Here is a 24,957-nt window from a genome sequence, read left to right as displayed (position 1 = left end):
AGCCACATGGAGAAACCCCGGGATGCCGGATCTGGCCCCTGGCACCTTGGGGTATCCACGGGTGCCACCCGCCGAGCCCGGCAGGGTGACATCCCCTTGGGGACATGGGGGACCCGTCCGCCGCGGGTGGCAGTCCCCTGCCAGTGCGCACAGGAGTTTATTTGCAGGAGCGCTGGCAGCCGGCGAGACGCGTGTGTCACCCGGCGATTAGATGGTATCGCCTTATCAGCGGCGGCAGCAGCTCCGGGGGCTGCGGGGAGGGGGGGGGCACAACAAGGCAGGGGGAAAAAAAAAAGAAAACAAAAAAAAGAAGAAAAAGGCTATGTGATTTTTTTCTCTCTCCTCTTCTCAAAGTTAAACGGCTGCCACCGATAACCTGCCGCGGGCTGTGGCCCCCGCCGTCGCTCGCCGTGCCCTCGGGGACCTTCGGCTGGTGGTGGCACCGTGTCCTGCTCCCTCCCCGTGAGCCGCAGCTTGCTCCGTGCGCTCGGCCGAGCGAGCCAGAGGGTCCGGGTGCGGAAGGGTGCTCCGTCCAAGCCGTGTTTACACGCACAAGGGCAGCCGTATTTTTATTAGGCATAATTACACTGTCCTTAAAGGAGTTGCAAGCCGTTTTTCCTGGCGGAGGGAGAGAGCGGCGGTGCGGGAAGGGGAACCACAGCTCATTGCGTGTCAGGGCGAGCTCTGAGCCATCAGAACGGTCCTGACCGTGGCCCTGGCGTGTCCCACTCTGCACCCTGGGCTCCAGTGCATCCTGCTGGACGCCGAGCTTCTCCGCTCCTCCCCATCCCCGGCACACCGCGGTGACCGCGCAGCCCACCCAGAGTGAGGGTGGTTTCCTTCTCCTCTTGCTCTTCCCAGGGACACGACCGTCCCCTCCCCGCAGACACCATGCAAGATGCTCAGATGTTTGCTCCCGTCTTCCTGCAGCAGCGCTGTCGGTGTCCCCCCGCCCCGGAGGACACCCGGGAGAGCCAGCCCGGGACGGCCAGCAGGGAAACCCCACTGTTCCGGGGTCCCACGGCGGGGTAGAGCCTGGGAGGCATGACTTGTGCCCGGGAGGCGATGCTCTGGCTGCACGCAGGAGATGTGTCCACGGAGGTGCGTGGTCCCACCTCGGGCAACCTGCGGAGCTGCCTGCGGGACCCCCCTGCGCAGCTGCACCCCAGGGCTGCCGAGCCCAGGGCAGGGCAAGGCGTGCAAGGCTGAGGTGAGGGTGGCTGAGACGTGCAAGCTCGAGACGTGCATGGCTGGGACGTGCATGGCTGGGACGTGCATGGCTGAGGCTTGCAAGCTTGACACATGCAAGATGGAGACGTGCATGGCTGAGATGTGCAAGGCTGAGATGAGTGTGGCTGAGGCGTGTAAGCTCGAGACGTGCTTGGCTGGGACGCACATGGCTGGGACACGCATATCTGACATGTGCATGGCGGAGGCGTGCAAGCTTGAGAACATGCAAGATGGAGCCATGCATGGCTGAGATGTGCAAGCTTGAGATCACAGAATCATAGAATCGTAGAATCATTCAGGTTGGAAAAGACCCTTGGGATCATCGAGTCCAACCATCAACCCCACTCTACAGAGCTCTCCCCTACACCTTATCCCCCAACACCACATCGAAACGACTCTTAAACACATTCAGGGATGGTGACTCCACCACCTCCCTGGGCAGCCTATTCCAGTGTCTGACCACGCTTTCTGTGAAGAATTTTTTCCTAATGTCCAGCCTAAACCAACCCTGCTGCAGCCTGAAGCCATTCCCTCTTGTTCTATCATTAATTACCTGTGAGAAGAGACCAGCCCCAACCTCTCTACAGTGTCCTTTCGAGTAGTTGTAGAGAGCGATGAGCCTCCCTCAGCCTCCTCTTCCTCAAACTAAACAGTCCCAGCTCCTTCAGTTGCTCCTCGTAAGGGCCTTCACCAGCTTCGTTGCCCTCCTCTGCGCTCGCTCCAGCACCTCGATATCTCTCTCGTATTGAGGTGCCCCAAACTGGACACAAGTCTCAAGGCGTGGCCTCACCAGTGCTGAGTTACAGGGGGACAATCCCCTCCCTGCTTCTGCTGGCCACACGTGTGTGCATGGCTGAAACGTGCGCAGCTGAGGAGTGCGTGGCTGGGATGTGCACGGCTGGGATGTCCGTGGCTGAGATGTGCGCGGCTGAGACATCATGGCTGAGACGTGCATGCCTGGGATGTGCATGGCTGAGAAGTGCATGCCTGGGATGTGCATGGCTGGATGAGCAAGCTCGAGACATGCATGGCTGAGACGTGCATGGCTGGGATGTGCGTGGCTGGGATGTGCACGGCTGGGATGTGCGTGGCTGGGATGTGCACGGCTGGGATGTCCGTGGCTGAGATGTGCATGGCTGAGACATCATGGCTGAGACGTGCATGCCTGGGATGTGCATGGCTGGGATGTGCATGGCTGGGATGTGCGTGGCTGGGATGTGCATGGCTGGGATGTGCATGGCTGGGGTGTGAGTGGCTGGGATGTGCGTGGCTGAGACATGCATGGCTGGGATGTGCGTGGCTGAGACATGCATGGCTGGGATGTGCATGGCTGGGATGTGCATGGCTGGGATGTGCATGGCTGAGACATGCATGGCTGAGACATGCATGGCTGGGATGTGCGTGGCTGAGACATGCATGGCTGGGATGTGCATGGCTGAGAAGTGCATGCCTGGGATGTGCATGGCTGGATGAGCAAGCTCGAGACATGCATGGCTGAGATGTGCATGGCTGGGATGTGCATGGCTGGGATGTGCATGGCTGGGATGTGAGTGGCTGGGATGTGCATGGCTGGGATGTGCGTGGCTGGGATGTGCATGGCTGGGATGTGCATGGCTGGGATGTGAGTGGCTGGGATGTGCATGGCTGGGATGTGAGTGGCTGGGATGTGCATGGCTGGGATGTGCGTGGCTGGGATGTGCGTGGCTGGGATGTGAGTGGCTGGGATGTGCGTGGCTGGGATGTGCATGGCTGGGATGTGCATGGCTGAGACATGCATGGCTGAGACATGCATGGCTGGGATGTGCGTGGCTGAGACATGCATGTCTGGGATGTGCATGGCTGAGAAGTGCATGCCTGGGATGTGCATGGCTGGATGAGCAAGCTCGAGACATGCATGGCTGAGACGTGCATGGCTGGGATGTGCGTGGCTGGGATGTGCATGGCTGGGATGTGCGTGGCTGGGATGTGCATGGCTGGGATGTGAGTGGCTGGGATGTGCATGGCTGGGATGTGCGTGGCTGAGACATGCATGGCTGGGATGTGCATGGCTGAGACGTGCGTGGCTGGGATGTGCGTGGCTGGATGAGGAAGCTCGAGACATGCATGGCTGAGACATGCATGTCTGGGATGTGCATGGTTGGGATGTGCATGGCTGGGATGTGCATGGCTGGGATGTGCGTGGCTGGGATGTGCGTGGCTGGGATGCGCACAGCTGAGACGTACAAGCTCCAGATGCACACGGCAGAGATGAATGCGGCTGAGATGAGCGTGGCTGGGACGTGCAAGACGGAGCCATGCCTGCAGCTCGAGTGCTGCATGCCCCAGCGGTGCAGGCTGAGACTCGCCTGCCTGAGCCGTGTGGCCGACACGCGTGCTCCAGACGTGCGCACCGAGCGGCATGTCCCCGAGCGGCACGTCCCTGAGCCGGAGGCTCCCGGCGCCAGCCCCAGCATGGAGACACCGCAGCGGCGCAGGCGTCCGCCATCCAGCCCTTGTTTTGTTCTCCAGAATCTCGGGTCCTTCTTTCCCGTGCAAACGCGTGTTGTGGGGGAAGGCGCCGTGCGGCGGAGGTGGGGAGCTGGCAGAGTTAATAGGAGACAGGAAAGGACACGTTCACCAGGAGATTCCCCTATTCAGGGAACAAACCGCAGCAGAAATTGATTTTTTCCCCCTGTTTACTTGAGTTTCTCCCCCCTGGTGCAGAGAAGAAAGGCCTTGCATCACGATTACCTGCTCCGGAGCGCGAGTGCAATTTGCTGGATGCGTTTATTATTAACAGGGACAGAAAACTCTTTCCAATCACTTGGCATTTTCTTTCTTTTTTTTTCCCTTTTTCCCCCTCTTCGCTCTCATTCTTTCTTCCTTTCTGAGTTTTTAAAGCGCAGGGCCCTGGCAGCGCGCTGCCGAGAGCCGATCAATTCACTCCTAATGGCAGCTCCCATGCCCTCGCATTCATCAGCCGGGCTCTTAAAGAGCATCCCAGGCTTCATGGACGACTTGGGGGGGGGGGGAAGAAAAAAAAGCCCATTTGGAGGCGAGATCATATTTTCTCCGTCTCTTCCCCTTTTGTTCTTTATTTGTGGAGGACAAAGGCAGGCGCAGGCTCGAGGTGGGGAACAGGCAGCGGAGGCAGATGAATTCCAAAGAAACAAAAGAGCCTGTTTTCATGGAAATGCCCTGAAAAAGGGGGAGCAAATTTAGGAGGGGGGGGAACACAGAGCCGGGGAAAAAGCCAGGGAGGTGTCGTGTTCAGCGGCGGCATCTTGGTGTGGCTGGAGCAGGAAAAAGGAGAATAAACGCGGCTGGAAGTTTTCCCGCAGGCATCGGGAGCCGTTTGAAGCTCTTGAATATATATATTTTTTTTAATTAGGGCTGGGCTGGGCTGGATCCTGCCCGGGCGGAGCAGCCGCACGAGAGCTGGGATCAGCATCTGGCCCTGGAGCGGCTCCTGCGCCGCCGCTGGCGGCCGTTTCGGGGGTTCGGGAGAGGCTGGAGACGGGGGGGTTTAATGGATCGTGGCGTTGCAGCGGAAAAGCCATTTAATACCTGGATCCCCCGTCGCTGGCCGCGCTCAGCGTCCCTCCGCGGGGAGCAGGGCAGCAAAACCAAGGGGACATAAAAAAGCCAAGCGATGCCAAGCAGACGGTGCCGGGGGTCCTCTCTCACCAGCGCTGTGTCTGGCCACCCATGTCATGAGTTGTTCCAGTCTCGGTGGGGCTGTGGGAGCACAGGGCCACGCGAAGCAGAGCCTCAGGGCCCGGGGGTCTCTGGGATGAGCTCCCTTGCCGGGGATGGGCTGGGGGGTGAGGATGCTTCTCCACCTGGGGTGAGCATCGGCTGGGGTGGTGACGCAGGGAGCGGTCCCCGTGCAAGCCCACAGGAAGGTGACATGATGAGGGGGGTGACGCTGGGGTGAGGGACCGACTCTCCTGCCTTTAATTAATATTAACAAAGTAAAAGCGGATCTGTTCCCAGGAAAATGGCCACTTAGGCAGGGCGAGATAGTGGCGGGGAGGGAGATGGTGTCCCCCCTTTCCCGTCTCGTGCTCCTGGAGTTCAGGCGTTTTCCATGCAGATGAATGGCCTGAGCCCGGGTGACTGCGAGTGCGGTGGCTCGGCTGTGCCATTGGACCCCCTGCCTCCGGCAGTGGCCACGTCCAGCCGAAACCATCCGAGCATCCCACCCGTCAGCAAAGGGCTGCTCCCCTCCTTCCTCCTCGCTCGCCAGTGCCCGTGTGAGCACTGGGAGAAGCTGATGGTGCCGGTGTTATTTCTGCTGCCGGGGTGCGGGTGTGATGGCACCATGTGCCATTTATCCAGCGGAACGGGCACCGACGTGCTCCGTGGCACGGCACGGCACAGCGTGGGCTCGTGGCCCGGGATGCTGGCGTGGGCGGAACCAGGGGCTCTGCAGAGGAGCAGCCGCTGCCGCTCCAAAGGGGCTTTTCTGCAGCTCAGGGGAGACGTGCGCAGAACGGGGAGAGAACTCCATCTTAATTGCATTTCATTACAGCGCGCTCCACTCGCTCACCCACCCCGGAGCCGGCCTTACCCCCCCAGGGATCCTCTCGCCGCCTGGCTCCGGGGTCCCCCCTCTGAAGTCGGAGAGATAAAAAGGAGCCGAGTCCCAGCGCTCCCCCAGGCACCGGCTCCACTGTGCCAGCGGCTGGGAACCGCGCAGGGTGTGCAGCGGGGTTTGGGGTGGTGGGTGACCCCCCTGCCTGGGGCAGGACATGCCCGACTCCCTGGGGACCCTCTGGCTGCTGGGGAGCCCGGCCGTGGGCCGTGGTGCCTCATCCTGCCCGGTCCCCGTGGGTCCTGGTGCCTCGTCCTTGTCAGGGGGAGCTGAGGGTGATGCCCTGATGCTCCCCCAGCTTGTCCCTCTCCACCTGCAAAGGGGATTTGCCCCGGTTAGAGGCACAGGGCAGCGTGCGAGGTGCTGAGTCGTGTCCCCCAAAGTCCCCTCTACCTCCCTTGGTGGGGAGTGGCGGTTGGTGACCCAGCGGTGCAAATACCAGCCCCGCGCATCCAGGGGCTGACAGCGGCGTGGGCAGGACCACCACCCCATGGGTGCTGCAAGCAGGGAGGGTCCAGCGGGTGGGCAGCCCCAAAGGTCCTGAGCTGGGACCCCAGAGGGTGCCGGCGGCCGCGGGACACAGACTGAGCAGGCAGGTGGCACTGAGGGGTGGCACCGGCAGTGGCACCGTGGGGATGAGGGCAGAGCAGCTGCGGTGCCCGCCTGGCTCCCCGCCACCCCGCGCAGCTCCCGCCGAATTTGGTGTCATCCTGCAGAGGAAGATTATGGTAATTTTCCTCCCCCCTTATGCATAATTTTCCGACTGGGCTGCAGCAAAGGCTGTGCGGAGAGGCTGGGTGATGGGAATGTCATCTGCGATTCGATTATCTCCTCCTGCCTGCCGCCTTTTTTTTTTTTTTTCCTTGTGAAACCTTCATCAAAATATGCAGATCTAATTAGGACAATTACAGCACGAGGACAGCTGAAATCCACCCAACGCCGCACCGCGACCAGCCGCCTGGGCTGAGCCGCCAGCGAGAGGGGGGCATCAAGGCTTTTGGGGACCTTTGTGGTTTTTTTGGCTCTGCAGGGGGGGATGGACGGGGTCGGTGGGTCCCAGCCCCACATGCTGGACCAGGGCTCCTTCATAGGGCTGCCCGCACTTGGGTGACGCTGGCTTTGGGGTGCATGGCCCCAGGGGGATGGAAGTGGCCTCAGATGTGTCCCCGTGGCCATGCCACCGGCACTGCTGCTGGGGTCCTGCCAGGCAACCTGGAGGCTGCATGTGCTGGTGGTGGCAGGTCTGTGTCCCACCTCACCGGCTGTCACGAGCTGAAGGGGTCTCAGCACCTTGCTGGGGGCAGCTGCCACTCCTGCTCCCGGCACACCCATCCCCAGGGGTGCCCGCCGTGCTGCTCCACGAGGAGGGGCCACCCAGGAGCCTGCAGCTCCCCGAGCCTCATTGGTATTCCGTCCCCGCGCGGTGGCAGCTGGCTGGATGGGAGCGGAGTGACAGCAGTGACAGGTAACGCCAGCCGCGGGGATGACGGCAGCCGGCGGGTCGGCAGCAAGGGCACATCTCCGCCTGCATCCCCGCGCTGGGACACGCTACGGGGGGACGGAGAGAGCCCCTGGGGACTGGATGCTCCAGGTCCCTGCGCTCTGCAGTGGGATGCGCCGATGCTCACCCCAGGATGCCGGGGATGCTCCGAGCGGGGAGTCGGGGTGCAGCTCCTCCAGCAGCACGCGGTGCCCCGAGTTGATCCTGTGGCCACCTCCAGCCGCCCACGCCAGCCATCCAACGGCAAGCTTTGCACGGGGAAGAAAAAGCCAAGCAGGGAGGTGCTGGGACCCCGCGCCCGTCCCCGAGGGCGGCAGGGCGAGGGGTGGCGGCTGGGCAGAGCCGGCTGCGCGGGCAATTAAGGGAAGTGCAAATTGTCAGACCCTGTGATTAACACTGCCTCCAAATCCGCATGAATATTAAAAGCCGACATTGCCCAGGCTCCCCGCACAATGAATTCTGTATGAATCTTAAGATAAATCGTTTGGATAACTTAGCGGCAGCTGTACTCCCTCGCCACCAACTGCCTCCAAAAATCATTTCACGTCAGGCGAGAGGAGACAGAACAGAGACCAGCCCGATGCTGGGAATTGCCACTGGGGTCTCGGGGGTCCCGGGATCAAGGCAGGGGAGTGCAGGGCGCCCGGGGCTCCCTGGGAGGCAAAGGAAAGGCTCCTCGGTTCTGGCTTGTTCCCAGGACCCGGTGACAAATCCCGTTACTTGTCACCATTGCCTTTCGCTGGGGGGACGTTTGCTTTGCATCGGGATGGCTCCAGCCTGGAGGGATGCGGAGGGTGGGTGGGGGTTTCTGGGGCAGCTTGGCCCCGTGCTGGCATGGCCAGGGCCAAGGGGTGCACACACATTCCCCGTCCCATGGGCCATTTGGTGCCACCCCCGCCTGTCCCTCCTCCTTCCCGCTGCAGCTTGGAGATGGAGGGGACCCTTCCCCAGGGGATGGCATTTCTCGCTGCCCCATTACAGCTCCCTGCATCCCCCAAAGCTCTCCTGGCACCACGCCCCTGTTAGCAGAACACATCCCGCTCCTCCAGCCCTGCCAGGAGCATCCCTGGGTACCGCTGCAGGGATCCACCTTCCTGGGAGGGGACCCGCCGCGTCCCCCAGCGCTGCTGGCCCCAGCTGGGGCTGGCTCCCATTGGCATGCAGCCGCCGCATGAGCCGCCTGCTCCTGGTCAAAATGCAGCGGAGGAGCCGCCGCCGCGGTGCCCTCGGAGGCCGGGGCCTTGATTGCCTCCTCGCGCCGCCATAAATCAGCCCCGGAGGTCTGGCAGCGCGAGGTGGGGAATGGCAATGTCACAGTGGGCGCCCATGGGGCAGGCAGCAGAGGGGCAGGGGACGAGCATCACCGTGTGCCGGTGGTGCCGGAGCTGCCCCTTCCTGGGGGGCTCTTGGCGGGGGCTCAGCAGCAGAAGAGCGCTCCGCACGCCCGAGACATGACGTGCCCCCATCCCCTTCCCTCCCCCTGCAGGGGGGTCCCCAGCCCCTCTCCTCTGCCGCCGGCGCCGGGGAAGGCATCCATCCATCCATCCTCCCCCCTCCCCAGCCCGAGATGTCAGGGGAATTGAAAACACTGCAAATATTTTCTCGGTTTAAATTACACCGACGGCGGCAGGCTGCGCGCCAGCGTAAGCCAGGTTATGAATTGTAAATCAGGTGGGATGCAACCTGCCCCTGCCCCGGCGTGGGGGGGGCTCCCTGCACCCCACCCCCAGCATCGCAGCACCCCACGGCTCCTTCAGCTCCCGCGGTCCCCAGGGGTGGTGACGGAGTCGGGACCTGCCCAGATGCTCCCCGCACCCCAACCCCGCTCCACGGCCCCAGGGTTGGGCACCCGCAAGGGGTTTCCCCTGGGGAAGGGACCTGCTTCCTCCTCCTCCTCCTCCTTCTCCTCCTCCTCGCCCTCCGCAGCCGCGGCGTGCCGGCATCCTGCCATCATCGCCCATGGGTGACCCGCCACGGCAGCGTGCCCAGAGCTGCGAACCAGACCCCGAGCTGCCAAAAGGCCGTCAGATAAATCAGCAAATCAGGTGCAAAAGGCAAGAGGAGATTAAAGCGGAGAGGAGCAGATTGAATCAGGGGCCATTAACAGATTAAATCATTACACAGAATCAGATCAACGCACAAATAATGTGAATAATAAACACGGTTAGAGGCACCAGCTCAGGCTTCCAATTTATTTCAACCTGAGGACAAGGGCTGGTGGCTGCCACCACCCGCGTGGCCCAAGGACAGCGGCGGCAGCAGCACGCGGCCCAGCTCCCTGCAGGGCAGAGGACACTCGGAGGAGCTCCATGGCTGGGGACAACGGCACCACTTGGGATGTCCCCATGGGTCACCAGCCTTCGGGGAGCCCGTCACATCCCCAGGGAGATGTGCTAGCATGAGCCAGCCCCTCGGTTTGGGCTGCAGGACAGGCTCACCCCACCAGCATCCTGCTCACCCCAAGACCTTGCAGCCTCCATGGCACCGGCACCAGCCTCCAGCCTCCATTGTGGCCCTCAGAGGTTGTATCCCTGAGCCACAGCACCTCGTCCAGCCTTTCCTAATCGGGAATTGTAATTAGCAGCAACGCTTTACCTGGGAGGAATTAGCAACCTGCAATGGCAGCACCTGAGCGTGGCCCTGGTGCTCCGCGCCATCTCCGGTGGCTGCAGCTCTGCCCCAGCGAGGGTCTCTGGGGAGCACGGCCGTGCACCCCACGCTCCCACCAGGCATCCCCGGGATGTGGGATCCCATCAGAGTGGGGCTGGCTGGGGAAGGGGCATCTTCCTCCCGAGACACACTGCCGGCTCCGTGGCCTTTCCTTCCCATCTAAATCTCCGTTCCAGTTGTATTTTCTCCTTTGCTGCCCTCTTTCCCCTCCAGAGAAGGGCAGCAGCCACCGTGTCCCCGCTCTGTTGGCTCCTGCTCCGAAGGGCTCCCGGGGCCGCGCGAGGCAGCAAAGACGCGGCAATAAAAGGCTGCGAACAAAGGCAAAACGTTTTTTCTCCCCAACTTATTTTCATACCCTTCACCGAAAATCCCAAGGAACTGGGAACAAAGCCCGAGCAGTCCTGCTCATGATCGCGGTGAGGGGTGAGTCCTCCCTCAGCCGCGGGAGGGTTAATCTGCACCTCGGCCGCCGTCACGCCTCTGTTCTGCTGGCGAAGTCTTTCTTCCCTAAATTCCTGCCTGCCCAGGAAGGCAGGACAAAGTCTGAGCTGCTGCGACAACACCCGGGAACAAGTATTATTATGTGGTGTGACAATGTTTGATGAATTCATATGTGCCTAGGGGAAGGGACTAAGTAGGTGAATAAAGTGAGAATATTCTCTGTGACAATCAATACCCCTTCAATTGAACCGTCTCCACAGATGTGACATTTTGATTTTTCTTCTTTGGATGTACTAACTGGATTTACGTCCTCTTAAAGTGGAAATAGCAGGGAGTGCAGTGCCGGCAGTGGGCTGGCATGGCGTGGGTACGGCTGTGGGGTGGGGAGGGCAGGGCGGAGTGATGGGCTGGGGTGATGGAGCTGGGCTGATGGGTTGGGGTGATGGGTTGGGGTAATGGAGCTGGGGTGATGGGTTGGCGTGAAGGGTTGGGGTGATGGAGATGATCGGTTGGGGTTACGGACCCAGGGCAATGGGTCGGGGTGATGGATTGGGGTGAGGTGTTGGGTTGAAGTGATGGGCCAGGGTGATGGAGCTGGGGTGGTGGGTTGGGGTGATGGGTTGGCATGATGGAGATGATCGGTTGGGGTTACAGATCCAGGGCAATGGGTTGGGGTGATGCATTGGGTTGATGGGTTGAAGTGATGGAGCCAGGGTGAAGTGCTGGATGGGCTGGGATTATGGAGCCAGGGCAATGGGTTGGGGTGATGGGTTGGGGTGATGGAGCTGGCGTGATGGGCTGGGGTGGTGGAGCCAAGGCAATGGGTGGGGATGATGTACTGGGTTGATGGGTTGAAGTGGTGGGGCCAGAGTGATGTGCTGGGATTATGGAGCCAGGGCAATGGATTGGGATGATGGCTTGGTGTGATGGAGAGCCATGGTAATGGGTTGTGACCGGGGAAATGGGTTGGGGTGATGAACTGGGTTAATGAGTTGGAGTGATTGGGACTGGATGATGGTTTGGATGGAGCCAGGGCAACAGCTTGGGGTGATGGAGATGGGGCAATGGACTTGGGGGCAATGGGGCTGGGGTGATGGGTTGGAATGAGGGGTTGAGGTGGTGGAGCTGATGCACCAGTACATGCAGGCAAGTCTGTGCCAGGGCTCAGAGGTGCCTGGGCCACATTCTGGCGTTGCAGCTGGTGAAAGGGAAGGCCAGAGCGGGGTGAGCTGAGAGCAGAGCAGGGGGAGCCCCACGGCTGGGGCCTGCAGGGGAGGAGCTATTTACAGGCACCTCCTGCACCCATCTTGCAGCCGCCCTCCCCATATGGGTCCCTCCAGCCACCGTCCCGCCACCCAGCCAGCCTGGCGCTCGGTCTGCCAGCTTCTACCCCGTCGGCTTTGCAGCACCCTCATTCCCCAGGTGCCACCACAGCACCCTCCCGTCACACCCACCGCGTCTCCGGGATTCCCGTCACATCCCCCAGCCCCGGAGCTAATGACTCATCCCCAGCACGGCCATTTGTTTGTGCGGGTTTCAGACAGACTAATGTTTTTAATGGCACATAATCATTTTTCAGAAGTCATTTGATGCTACTAATCATCACTGTGATACGCCACGACGGGATGTGTAATGACATGCTGAACAGGAAAAATGGCACTCGGATACTTGGTTCTTCCCGGTGTAATCTATATTTTACCACATATCTCTGCCTAATGATACTTATAGCTGTTAATAAATGACTACTTATGCACTTTCTTTTTTTTTTTCTTTGGTGGGCAGTGAAATAATTTTGGATTAAAATATAGGAATGGAAAAGGGAAGTGGTGGCTCAAGTGTTTTCCCAGCTGCTGGAAGGGAGCACGCGGGAAGCGAGCGGCGCCGGGGCTCGCGCGGTGGCAAGTTGGTAGAAGACAGTTTTCTCTGCTCATAACTTTTTAGCCTCTTGGTTAAATTAACAAGTGGTGTTTTTTTTTTTTTTAAAAAAAGGGTTAAAATAAAACATTTTTAAATGAAATTTTATTGCTGCAGTAAGAGGATCCTCCTGGCCCGGTGCCCAACATCTTCAGGAGGAATTAGCGTGCAGTTCCTCATGCTCTAACTCATTTTATTGCTTAATTAAAGGGATGCTGGCAATTTTTTTTAAAAAATATGCTTCTTCTTAAACAACACTTTTCCTTCCCTGGGCCGCTAAGAGACAGCGATCATGGAAAGGGAATGAACTTGGAGCACCGAGTGTGCCCTTTGCACCAGGAGCTTCCTTCCTTGGCTGCCCTTGGGAGCCTGTGAGATGCCACCATGGAGGGGAGAGCCCGGGCTCAGGGAGGGCCCAGCAGCTCGGAGCTGTGGAAGAAGAGGAGGAGGATGGGGATGGAGGAGTGTGGGACTCCGGGGTGCAGCACCCTGCTTTCCTCCCGGGGCGCCAGCTGCCACAGAGGAGCACGGCTCCTTCCTCCTCCTCAGCACGAGGTCGCACGTCTCTGCCCAGACTTGTGAGGAAGAAAAATTGCTTTTGCTTACATTTTTAATTTGTGTGTAATTACCTGCTGGGCTCCTCGGGAGAATGCTAACCAGCGGCGCAGCCTCCCCGCCGGGCGGCCTGGCGTCTGCAGCCCTCCGGCATGGCTCACGGGCATGGCACACCATGCCGGCTCTGCCGGGCAGGGACAGGCTGGCACATCTGAACAGCGGTGACTTCACAGGCATGGCCCAGTTGGCATCCAAAATCATGGCACTTCCTGTCCCATCCCATCCCATCCTATCCTATCCCATCCCATCCTATCCCATCCCATCCTGTCCCGTCCTGTCCTGTCACGTCCCATCGTATCTCATCCCACTCCATCCCGTCCCATCCCACCTCATCCCACCCCACCCCATCCCATCCCATCCCATCCCATCCCATCCCATCCCCATCCTCAATCCCACCCCATCCCATCCCATCGCATCCCTCACCTCTCCATCCTTGCAGCATAGCAGCCGCACCGCTCTCCTCTTTCCTGGTGCACATCCCATGTGTGTCTGTCCCAGAATTTGGGGGCTCCTCTCTTGATGGCTGTGTCCATCCTTGACACCCAGCTCCGGCAGCCTCATGTTCCCGACCGGTGAGTTTTTTCCTTCCTGAGGGGACATCCCTGCCGCTGCTGCTGCCCCTTCCTTTTGTCCATCACCTTGTTACTGGCTGCTTTTCCGCACAATCCCACTTAACGTGGGAATCGGGCTTTGCGAAGCCGCTGTACGCGATGACTCCTAATGTCCTGTGGAAATAAATGGAGGACGAGACCTAGACAAAGCTGCCAATTACTGAAAGAATATAGACACGGCAACGCCATTAATATAATGGCGAGGAACTGTTCCAGGGCCGCTCGCGCCGCACCGCTCAATACCGCAATTAATGCTGCAGAGTTGACTCGAGCTCCAGCCTCCCCTCGCCGAGCGCAAGACGGGCACGAGCCATTAACCTTCCCCCGGTCAGGGTGTCCCACCCTCGCCCTCGCCTTAATTAGTCTCCGAGGTAATGAGACAACAGCCACTTGCCGAGGATGTGGGGGCGCTGCCGTGGAGATGGAGGTGCTGGGGAGCAGGGAGGGAGCGGGGCGGTGTGGCTGTGCACGCCTGTGCGCACACGTGCAGGGCCATCGTGCGAAGTGTAAAACGAGGAGGGTGGTGGCTCTCCGTCCCCGGAGAGGTGACGCCAGCGCTCCCGCACAGCCTCGGTGGCAGCTTGGGATGGTGTTGTGTGGGGCTCAGGGGGGGCGGGGACCCCCCCCAAGCTCCACGCTGGGCCCTTTGCCGATCGGCATCACGTCACCTCGGATGGGGAGCAGCGTCGCGTTTGCGTTGCGCAGGGCTGAGTAGATAAAAGTGCTAATAAGACAGAGCACTAATTAATTGCAGCGCCGGCTGACAGAAGAGCCCTCAGCCGAGTGCCGGCTGTCACGCCGAACGGCAGCCGCGGCGCTGCCAGGTCGTTAGGAGTTTGTCTGTGAGCTCGCAAACGAACCTGGGGGGTGAGGTCTGCAAAGCCACATCCCCATCGAAGCGGCAGTGGCTGCGTGGCCGCCTTGGCTTCGTGCCGCGCACTTCTCGCCTCCGCTGCAGCTGGGATTCGGCACCGGGAGGTGCCAGCCCCGGTGCCAGCCCAACCGGGACACCCTGTGTGGCCGAGGAGCCGCCGTGCAAAGGTACCTTCAGGGCTGTAAATGTCATAGTGTGAAGCTCCTTCTTTTTTTTTTTTTTCTTTTTTTTTTTTTTGCCTCCTCCAAACCAGCAAATCAATTTGACAGTGGCAGGAGCGAAGCCCTTTACAGCTTGTGAAATTTGCGTGGAGTCACCCGGTCCCCTCTATCCATCATCCTTAATTAATTAGAATGTAATTACTTATGGATTCCTCTTTCATTATTCATGGCCCCCGGTGCCCGGGATAAGGATTCCCGGTCCCTCTGGTGCTTTCCCGCCTGGAGCAGGGTGCTCAGCAGAGCTCCCAGGCAAAGCATCCGTCCCGGTGTGCCCGTCTCTCTGCCGGCACGGCCAGCGGCGATGGCTGCGGGTTGGCAAACGGGGCGCAAATCCCCCAGCTCTGGCCGTAATCACAGCCCGAGCCCCGCCAAGGGGCACGAAATTAGCTGAGAAGTCAAAGAGTGGTGAAAACGGCAAGTTTGGGGGGTGGCGGGGAGGGTGCGGGGTGGGGATGCTGCAGGGTCTGGGACCACGGAGGCACCCGGTCGGGCACCTCGGGTGTCTCTGCCCGGCATCGTCCCTCTCCCTCCATCAGCAGAGATGGTGGCAGGGTGAGGGGATGACCCGCGGGACCCCCCTGGACCACGCACCCACCCGGGCAGGCAGAGCTCGCCCTCCCGCCCCAGGGCTTCGCCCCGGCTCCCCTCCCTGCCTCCACCATTAGAGCTCCCTGGGAGGTTTTTTTCACTTATATAAAGAAAAAGGACAACGTGCTCGTGTTTCTCTCTCCCGGTCATTCGGGCTTGAATTATTTCATCAATCACCGAGCAGCACCGGAGCTGGCAGGAGCCGGGCAGGCTGCGAGGGGGAGGTGAGGAAACCCGCCTGGCGCGGGAGGGAGGGATGGATCCAGCCCCAGCATCCCGCTCATACAGGCCTGCGCTGGGAAAACCTCCCAAAAACCTCGCATGGTGCCTGAGCATCCCAGCCCAGATCCATGGTGGACCCAAGACGGGGCTCTGGTGCCGCATCCCTGCATCCCGATGGTGTTGCCAGGTCCTCTCACAAAATCTCCCAGGATGGTACCCACCACCCACCACCCGGCCGCTGCGTCACGCAGGAAATGTCCCCGCCGTTCGGTAAATGTCCCCTTTTAACCAGCTTGTTTCTTGCCCCTTCTTCCTCCGTTGGAGGCGATTTGGCAATGCAAATGTTGTTGCTGGTAATGACTGTAAGTCCCCAAACGAAGTCATCCCCGGCAGCGTGGGAGCGTGCCAGGATTGTTCCCGGTGGCCAGGTGACACTCCGAAAGCGCTGGCAGCTGGCAGAGCCCCGCCGCCCTTCGGCTGCCAGCTAATGAACATCCCAGCGGATGGAGGGGAAATATGGCTTTTCTGCTGCCGCGGTGCCCGGCCCGGCGAAGCCCTGTGGAGCGGCGCTGAATCGCATCCAGCGGCATCACCATCTGCTCCGCACTGGAAACATGCGGGTACAAAGCGAGTGTCACTTGTCCTAATGCTGGAAGACGGTGGCAGCTGGTTTAATGTCCTTTGAAGAGCTGGCACGCGGCGGCCGGCCCCGCAGCCCTGCCTCCTCCTTTCTCATCCCAAAAAGCGGGTGCTGCCTCCCCGGTGTGTCACTGCAGCCCCGTCCTGGGGCACCCCCCTTCTTCCCCTGCGCCCCACGGGGACCTGGGACCTGCCACCATCCCCGCTGGCTGGCAGCGTGGTGGGACAGGCTGCGGTGGCACCATCAGGCTTTGTTTGAAAAACATCTTTCCAGTTATTAAAAGTTTAGACACAGAATCTTTTCAGCTCTGTTGTGGTTTTTTGTGTTATATTTTAAAAAAACAGTATGTTCCGGTATGGTGATTACCCAGCACGTTCCCCCTCCTCTGGGAAGGCAGCAGGAGGGGGTCCCCAAGCCACTGCGGGGATGGGGATGAGGATGGGAATGGGGACAGGGAGAGGGACAGGGACATTGTCGGCTGTGCTCCGGCACGTAGGACCCGATGTGCGGCCGGAGATGCGGAGGTTGGAGGGCGGCAGAGACTCCGGTGAAGAGCACTAATGAATCACAGTGACATGATTACACGGGGCCACGCCACGTCTCAGCAGCCACCTAATTAAAAACTGGTCTAAAACAAGGCAAGAAAATAACTTAATTTGGGTATTATTTGCCTTGCTAATGCGGTGGCAGTTTTCTGTGTTGGGCGAGTACTTATAAAATCTTAATTAGGTTTCATGTTTGGAGCGGGGACGGGTACAAGCCTCTGCCTTAATGGCCTTGTGTGCCAGGGATGCTGCGACTCCGCGCGTGCCCTGCGGCCGCAGAGGGACGGCTGGCGGCTTCTCCAGCCAGGGTTCTGTTCCCCCTTCTTCTGCTGGTCTTTTTTGTCTTTTCCTTTGAATCAAAAGTTCGAGTTGGACTCGGAGCAGCTATTTATAAAGCTGTTGGGGAGCCGGGCATTTCACTCTCAGGTTTCTAGTGAATGGGTTGCTGATAGTTCTCGCGGAACAGGTGGGTGGAGGTGGCACAGGGCTTGGGGACATCGTGGCACAGGGCTTGGGGACATCACGGTGCAGGGCATGGGGACATTATGGCACAGTGCTTGGGGACATGATGGTGCAGGGCCTGGGGACACTGCAGACAAGGCTTGGCACATCGTGGCACAGGGCAAGGGGACATCACAGTTTAGGGCATGGGGATGTTATGGCACAGGGCTTGGAGATGTCATGGCACAGAGCTTGGGGACATCACAGTGCAGGGCTTGGGGATGTCACAGCACAGAGCTTTGGGGCATTGTGGCACAGAGCTTGGGGACATTGCGGCACAGAGCTTGGGGACATCACGGTGCAGGGCATGGGGACATTATGACACAGGGCTCAGGGATATCGTGGCACAGAGCTTGGGGACATTGTGGTGCAGGGCTTGGGGACATTGTGGCACAGTGCTTGGGGACATGACGGTGCAGGGCCTGGGGACAATGGAGCGCAAGGCTTGGGGACATGGTGGTACAGAGCTTGGGGACTTCATGGCACAGGGGAAGGGGACCTCATGGCACAGGGCATGGGGACTTTGCATCTCAGGAAAGGCTTTGGCAAATGGCTCTGCCATTGTGGGCGGGGGGCTCCAGCCTGGTGGCAGCCCCTGTCCCCACGGCGTGGCCCTCGCCCTTGCGTGCCGTGGGGCCATGGACCCCTGCCAGGGCCAGCGCGGGGGGTCGCGACCCTCACCCCTCCAAAGACCCCGCGCAGCAGAACTGGCTGAAGTGCCCTGTCCGGCCCTACGTGGAGAAATGATTTAGACAGTTGTATTAAAATGCAAATTTCTGCCTGGCTTGCTAGTTTATCATCTGACTTGTTATACAATTTGCCAGTTATAGAAGAAAAATTACCATAATGGGCCCCTGGGGAATGGTTGTAAAAAGGATACCAAACATTACTTATCAGCCCATTCCGCTACAATTATCTAGTGCTTTTCTTCTCCCCCCCGCAACCCCAAGGAAAATTAAACCGTCAGTAGGAGTCAGGGAGCCGGCGGGAGTGACGGTGGCAGCAGCAGAGCCGCCGGTGTGCTGGTGTGCGTGCCCCCGGAGCCTTCCCCCACTCCCTCCCCGGCATCTCACCGTGTCCCCCCAGTAAAGCTTCTTAATCGTCCGGGGAAGCGGAGGTCAAGCACACCCAGCCCTCCTCAAAGGGCTGGCGCGGGGAGACGTGCGAGTCTGTCTCCGGAGAAGCGGAGAAGAGAGACGGGAAAGGGACGGCCTTTCTCCAGCGAGGAGAACAAGAAACCCTTTAATGTGGCTCTCTAGAAAGGGAATTAAAGTCTCCTCGTTTATTCCGGGGAGGCAATTTAGCCCTGTCCTTCTGAACTCCGTTCTGCTGTAAATGCTTTGGCATCTCCGGGGAGCCTTTGGAGAGGCGAGTGCCGGGGACAACAGGCAGAGCCAGCGCTCGCTGCCTGCCTCGGCCTCTGCTGCCGGCTGGGGCATCTCCTGGCATGTCCTGCCTTGTCCCAGCATCTCCCAGCATCTCATGGCATATCCCAGCACCTCTCAGCATGCCCCAGTATCTCCCAGCGTCTCATGGCATCTCCCAGCATCTCCCAGTATCTCCCAGAATCTCATGGCATATCCCAGCACCTCTCAGCATGCCCCAGTATCTCCCAGCATCTCATGGCATCTCCCATCATCTCTTAGCATCTCCCAGCATCTCCCAGTATCTCCCAGCATGTCCCAGTGTCTCCCAGCATGTTCCAGTATCTCCCAGCATCTCATGGCATATCCCAGCACCTCTCAGCATGCCCCAGTATCTCCCAGCGTCTCATGGCATCTCCCAGCATCTCATGGCATCTCCCAGCATCTTTTAGCATCTCCCAGTATCTCCCAGCATCTCTCAGCATCTCCCAGCATCTCCCAGCATCTCCCAGCATGTCCCAGTATCTCCCAGCGTCTCATGGCATCTCCCAGCATCTCATGGCATCTCCCAGCATCTTTTAGCATCTCCCAGTATCTCCCAGCATCTCTCAGCATCTCCCAGCATCTCCCAGCATGTCCCAGTATCTCCCAGCATCTCATGGCATCTCCCAGCATCTCTCAGCATCTCCCAGTATCTCCCAGCATCTCCCAGCACCTCTCAGCATCTCCCAGTATCTCCCAGTATCTCCCAGCATCTCCCAGCATCTCCCAGCATATCCCAGCATCTCTCAGCATGTCCCAGTATCTCCCAGCATCTCCCAGCACCTATCAGCATCTCCCAGTTTCTGCTGGCATCTCCCAGGATCTTATGGCATGTCCCAGTACATCCCAGCATCTCTCAGCATGTCCCAGCACATCCCGGCATCTCCTGGCATCCCCCAGCATGGCCCAGGCCGATTCCCTGCAGCCCAGCAATGCCCGGGCATGGCGCCAGGGCTCCCCGTCTCAGTTCAGAAGCAGTTTAGATGTGGGGTGCAGGGGAGGTGGCTTCTTTTTGGACGGCTGATGACCCTCCCCAGGCACTGGCAGCTCCCCCGTCCTCAGCCCCGTGCCACGAGTGTGCGGCACCATGCGGCCACCAGTCGCTGATCCCAACCAGCAGCTCCGGAAAGTCTCCAGGAATAGTCCTCAGACACGGGTGATTTTTCCGCCGGTTTGGAGCTGAGCCACGAGCGTGAGATTCGAGGCACTCGAATGCGCAATTTTCCATGCGGATCATTTCCTAATTAAGCCGCATCCCAAGTGACTGCGTGCGAGCTGGGAGCGCCGGCGGAGGTGCCAGCTCCCACGGGTGCAAACTGGCAGGGGCTGGCACAGGCAGGCACCCCCCCGCCAGCCCCCCGCCAAGCCTGGAGCTGGTCCAGGCTCTGTGATGGGAAACCGGGATCCATCCGGCAGCAGTGCCCATGCAAGGAGCAGGCGGCCCGTGGAGCCTATGGATGAAGCTGAGCTGGTCCCAAGCACTCCCGCAGCTGGAAAATCCCCCCCTGCTCACCAGGATGCCGGGGGGCGCATCACCAGCTGCTCCCGGAGGGACACACGGAGCTGCTGTGGAAATTAAACCAGGATGAGCAGAAAGATGGCTGAGCCCATACACACACCCGGGGGGGGGAGCAGCGGAGCTTTATTAACCCTCCTTCACACATGGGGTGGCTACGCCGGTGTCCCCCCACCCTGCGGCACGGGGGGTGCCAGCCTCCCCGCTTGTCCCCATGCCCGCAGGTGTCCCCTGGGAGCTGCAGCGGGTCCAAAGAGGAGCGGGCGGCTGACGGAGGATGGCGGGGGGGATCGGTGGGGTGCGGGGGTGTGAGGGGGGAACTCCCCACATTGGCTTGGGGCTCCCTGGGGTGTTTTCAAGGCAGATCGTGGTTTGTACCCCCCCTCCCCGAGCTGCCGGGGCTGTGCTGTAACCGGCCACACAACATTAGCTTCCCATCACAGAGCGATGTACCAGAAAACAACGCGGTCCCTCGGCAGCGGCGCGTTCCAGGCGACGGGGAGGCAGCCAGGGACCGGCGGGATGCAGGCTCACAATCCGGGGGTGCCCTGGTCCCCCCAGCCCTGCGCCTTTTTGGGGGCTGATGAGGTGGCTGCAAGTCCCAGCTGTCGCCGTCCCTGTCCTCTGCCCCACACGTGGCCAACGCAAGGTCCTCGGAGCCCCACAGACCCCTCCGTGGGTCTCCCCCTCCCACCCCATCCCTGCCCGAGCCAGGCGGGGGGCCGTGGCATGACCCCAGCTGTGGCTGGGACACGTTCCTGCTGGGGAGGCCACCAAGCCACCGTGTCCCTCCATCCTGAGGGACCCATGAGTAGGGACAGAGGGCAGGTGAGGGACACTGTGTCCCCAGGCTGTGAGGAGCATCATCTGCAGCCGATGCCACCGAGACAGGCGCCACGGAGGAAGGGTCTGCACGGGAGGAGTATTTTTAGCTTTCTCATTAACTGAGTGCTTTCAAATTAGCCTTCTATTAACCTCAAAGTAAAATGAAAGCGATGCTAAGAAAGCGTGGTTTGTTTTCTTTTTTTTTCCTTTCCCTTCCAGGGCCTAAGTCTCCTGCAGAATATCAAGGTTTTCGTGATTAACGTCACATTTGCCTTGAAGCTCTAATGAAGTGAGTTGTGTAATATTTAACTTCTGGGCAATAACTGGGCCGGTGTTGGGTCAGGACGGGGGCAGCACCCGCTGCCTGCGAAGCCCTGCCGAGCTCCTGCCTGCGCGGGCAGGAGGGCAGTGGAGCCGGCCAGGAGCCGGTGCTGCCGGCCCTGCGCTCTCCATGCCCACCGGTCACCGGCACACCGGCCCTGGAGATGCCTGTGGCCAGGACGGACAGGCAGACGGACAGACAGCAGCCCAGGACTCCTGCTTTCCTGGTCCTGCTCTGCCATGGCGCAGGGAAGTGTTTCCCTCCCGGCTGCGCTCGTTCAAAGCCGCCCAGATGCATCCCCGCCAGCATGGGGTGGGTGCTGCTGCGTTCCCGGCTCTCCCCATCCCACTGCCAGGTTTTTGCCGGGGTTCCCCGCAGTCGGAGGGATGGGTGGCCGCATCTCAGCTGGCAGCCTGGGCTGCTGCCCCTGATGTGTGCTGCTGGGTTTTTGGGATGCACACGGCCGGTCTGGGGCTGGAAAACCCATCCAGCCACCCACAGCCTCGGGAGAGCTGGTTTTACACCCTTTTCACTCCATTTTTGCTGTTCTCCAGTGTGTCCCTGGTGGGGATAGGATGGAGACAGAAGGGGGATGGAGATGGAGGAGGGATGGAGATGGAGGAGGGATGGCGATGGAAGGGGGGTGGAGATGGAGGAGGGATGGAGATGGAGGAGGAATGGAGATGGAAGGGGGGTGGAGATGGAGGAGGGATGGAGATGGAGGAGGGATGGAGATGGAAGGGGGATGGCGGTGGAGGAGGGATGGAGATGGGGGAGGAATGGAGATGGAAGGGGGGTGGAGATGGAGAAGGGATGGAGATGGAGGAGGGATGGAGATGGAAGGGGGATGGCGATGGAGGAGGGATGGAGATGGGGGAGGGATGGAGATGGAAGGGGGATGGCGATGGAGGAGGGATGGAGATGGGGGAGGGATGGAGATGGAAGGGGGATGGTGATGGAGGAGGGATGGAGATGGGGGAGGGATGGAGATGGAAGGCGGACGGCGATGGAGGAGGGATGGAGGTGGGGGAGGGATGGAGATGGAGGAGGTGTGGAGAAGAGCCCGGGGCAGGGCCGGCCCCATGTGCAGCCTCTCCTAGTCCTCTCTGTGTCCTGCCACTTGTGGGGCTGCCCCGAGCCTGGGGAACCGTCCCCAGCCCCAAGACCACCTGTGGAGCAGAGACCAGGCAGAGGCAGGGTGGGAGGTGAGAGACTGTAGACCCACAGCAATGGGGATGCTACAGCTCCTGCCCAGCCCCACGGGGTCCCCAAAATCATCCCTGTCCCCCATCACCAAGCACGTCCCTGAGCCGCCTCCGACGAAAGGAGACAGGAACATGTGTGCGGAGACTCCCCAAACAGCTCCCACCCACCCACCCACCCTGGGCTGATTTCCATTAAGTGGAAAGCAGAAATAACAGCAACATCAAAGGGAAACTGGAAAGACAGAAGAAAAAAATCGGGGCGGAGGAGCTGGGGTGGGGGAGATGGAGGAGAAGAAAGGGAAGGAAACTGCGCCGAGCCGGCGTCCGTCCTGCAAATTGGAAGTGCTGCTCGGAGGTGTCCACGGGCGACCTGCCAAATCAATTGATTTCATCTGTGGGCAGAGATGCCTTTTTTTATTTCACACCAATTTTCACGGCCAGCGTTAGATAAAAATGGCAGAGACGCGGGGAAGAGAGCGCGGCGGTGGCGGGGGGAGAGCCGGGGAGGGGGGGGAACGACGGGCAGATGACAAAAAGAGATTGAGGGGAGGAAAGAGCGGAGGCAGCGCTGCCACTGGGCCGTGCCTGGGGACCGTTCCCCCTCCCCTGTCCCCCGCTGTCCCCGGCCACTCTGCCACCTCTTGCCTGCAGCCTCCGTCCTCCCCCACGTCCCCCACGTCCCCCTGGGGACCCGGGGCTGGGCGTTCCCATCCCCCTTCCCACGGGGGGAATGAGGGGGACCCCCAAATCCTGGCAGTTTTCCGGAGGTGGGGTGGGAGCCGTCCCTGTGCCGTGGCTCCGGCGAGCCGGAGAGCTCAGGCAGAGAAAAATACCCGCTGACATCAAGGTTATGTAGTCCTAGGCTGACAAGATGGATTATCTCCCGCAATCCATCATTTCCCTGGCTCCTATTGCATTTTTCCTTTTGCTCTTTTTCTTCTCCCTGTTCTTTCTTTCTTCTTTTTTTCTTTTTTTTTTTTTTTTTTTTTTTTTCCCTGAATAGAAAACGTTTTTAGCAACTGTAATAGCCACCGAGCGCTGCTGTGAAGCAGGCATGGGAATCTATCATTTTTATTTGGCTGGGTCTGATAATAAGTAAGCTCAGGCTGTAAATCCCACAACCTTGAGAATTAAATAATAACAATAATAACACTAATGAAATCCCACGTAACTTCCCACTCAGAGCAGCCCCTCTCTTGCTTTGGCAGGTGGAAAAGGGCTGCGATTTTTCTCCATAATTAGGGCCGCGACGAGCTCCCATGGAAACGCTGCGGATGAGGGGGTGGCCGGGGCGGGGGTTCGCCCTCCCCCTGCCCTCCCCGGCCCCTGCGGCTGCTCCTGCCGGGGACCCTGGCAGCTGGGTGACAGATCGGTGGTGCTTGGGGCTGCGGTGACGGCGCCGGCCTCGGCGGGGGGGGGATTTGCCGCCAGCCTTTTGCTGGGGAGACATTTCGCCGGGGAAGCGTTTAATTTTGACATTTCCCAAAGTAAATTCCCCGACTTTTTGACACACGGTGGCATTTTTCTTTCAAAGCCAATATTTCAAACCTGTAACAAAAGCCCGGCGACGGAGTCGAAACATTTTCTCCGGCGAAGCGCCTTGGGTTGGTGCCAAGATGCTCCTCGCTCCGCTGCGGCTGCGCCCCCCGAATCCCCCCTTTCCCCCCGATTCCCAGCACCTCCCGCTCCTGGGGGGCAGATCCCCGACAGCTGGAATTGGACTTGACGATCCTTATGGATCCTTTCCAACGTGAGATACTCCGTGATCCCGTGTACAGCCTCTTCGCTCATGGCCGGGACACCACGGCCGGACCCAGCCTGGCAGCGGGAAGAACTAAGAGGGAAAGTCAATTTATCGCGTTAATACGGGAATAATTCTGTTAGCGCGGATCTGACCGTCAGCAGCTCTTATTAAATGCAGGAGTGGCGGCTGTTAGTGGCGCGGAGCATCCCCGCTGCGGCAGGGGTGGCTCATTGCCCGTGGAGCGTGGCAGCGCCGTGCAGGGCGAGTGGATGGAAACGTCCGGGCACGAAGCCAGCGTGGCACGACCGAGCTGCCCCGGAGCCCAGCCCGGTGTGGGGACACGCCAGAGGGACTGGGATGGGGATGGGAGGACGAGTGGCACGGTGGTGGCATGGAGGTGGTGTGGTGGTGGCACAGGTATGGCACAGCGGCAGTGCGGTGGCTGAGTGTGACCCCCAGGACTGTGTCCTGGCAACACCGAAATGAGTTTCGAGGAACTTTTGCAGAGGAAAATGCAAATTTTGGGAATGCGGGAGTTTTCCTTTCACCCGATGGCTGCTGCTGTGGGAGCCATGCTGGTGGAGGCACAGCCCCTGCCAGGGAGTTTCATTCCACCACAAATTATTTGGCTGGCAGAAGGTCTCCAGGGGCTGAAACTGCACAGGGTTCGTGGTGTCACGTCGTCCCCATGTCCCCTTCAGGCTGGCTGGGGACCCCCAGCAGCCCAGGCACCGGCAGCTGCTGCCTGTGACAGTTGGACTCGTTCTTGGGTCCCTGCTGCTCCTCCCTG

At 60.0% G+C, this 24,957-nt stretch overlaps 1 protein-coding gene across 1 annotated transcript in view; it reads right to left on the bottom strand.

The window, feature by feature from the left end:
* RPL38 (ribosomal protein L38) overlaps positions 1 to 24,957 on the bottom strand; it is a 314,431-nt gene that overhangs the window by 6,588 nt on the left and 282,886 nt on the right. The gene's annotated exons all lie outside the window — the stretch shown is intronic.

Source organism: Chroicocephalus ridibundus, chromosome 14, assembly GCF_963924245.1.
Source record: "Chroicocephalus ridibundus chromosome 14, bChrRid1.1, whole genome shotgun sequence".
Taxonomy (NCBI): domain Eukaryota; kingdom Metazoa; phylum Chordata; class Aves; order Charadriiformes; family Laridae; genus Chroicocephalus; species Chroicocephalus ridibundus.
The sequence above is the reverse complement of the archived record's forward strand: the minus strand, read 5'-3'. Positions and strand labels throughout refer to the sequence as shown.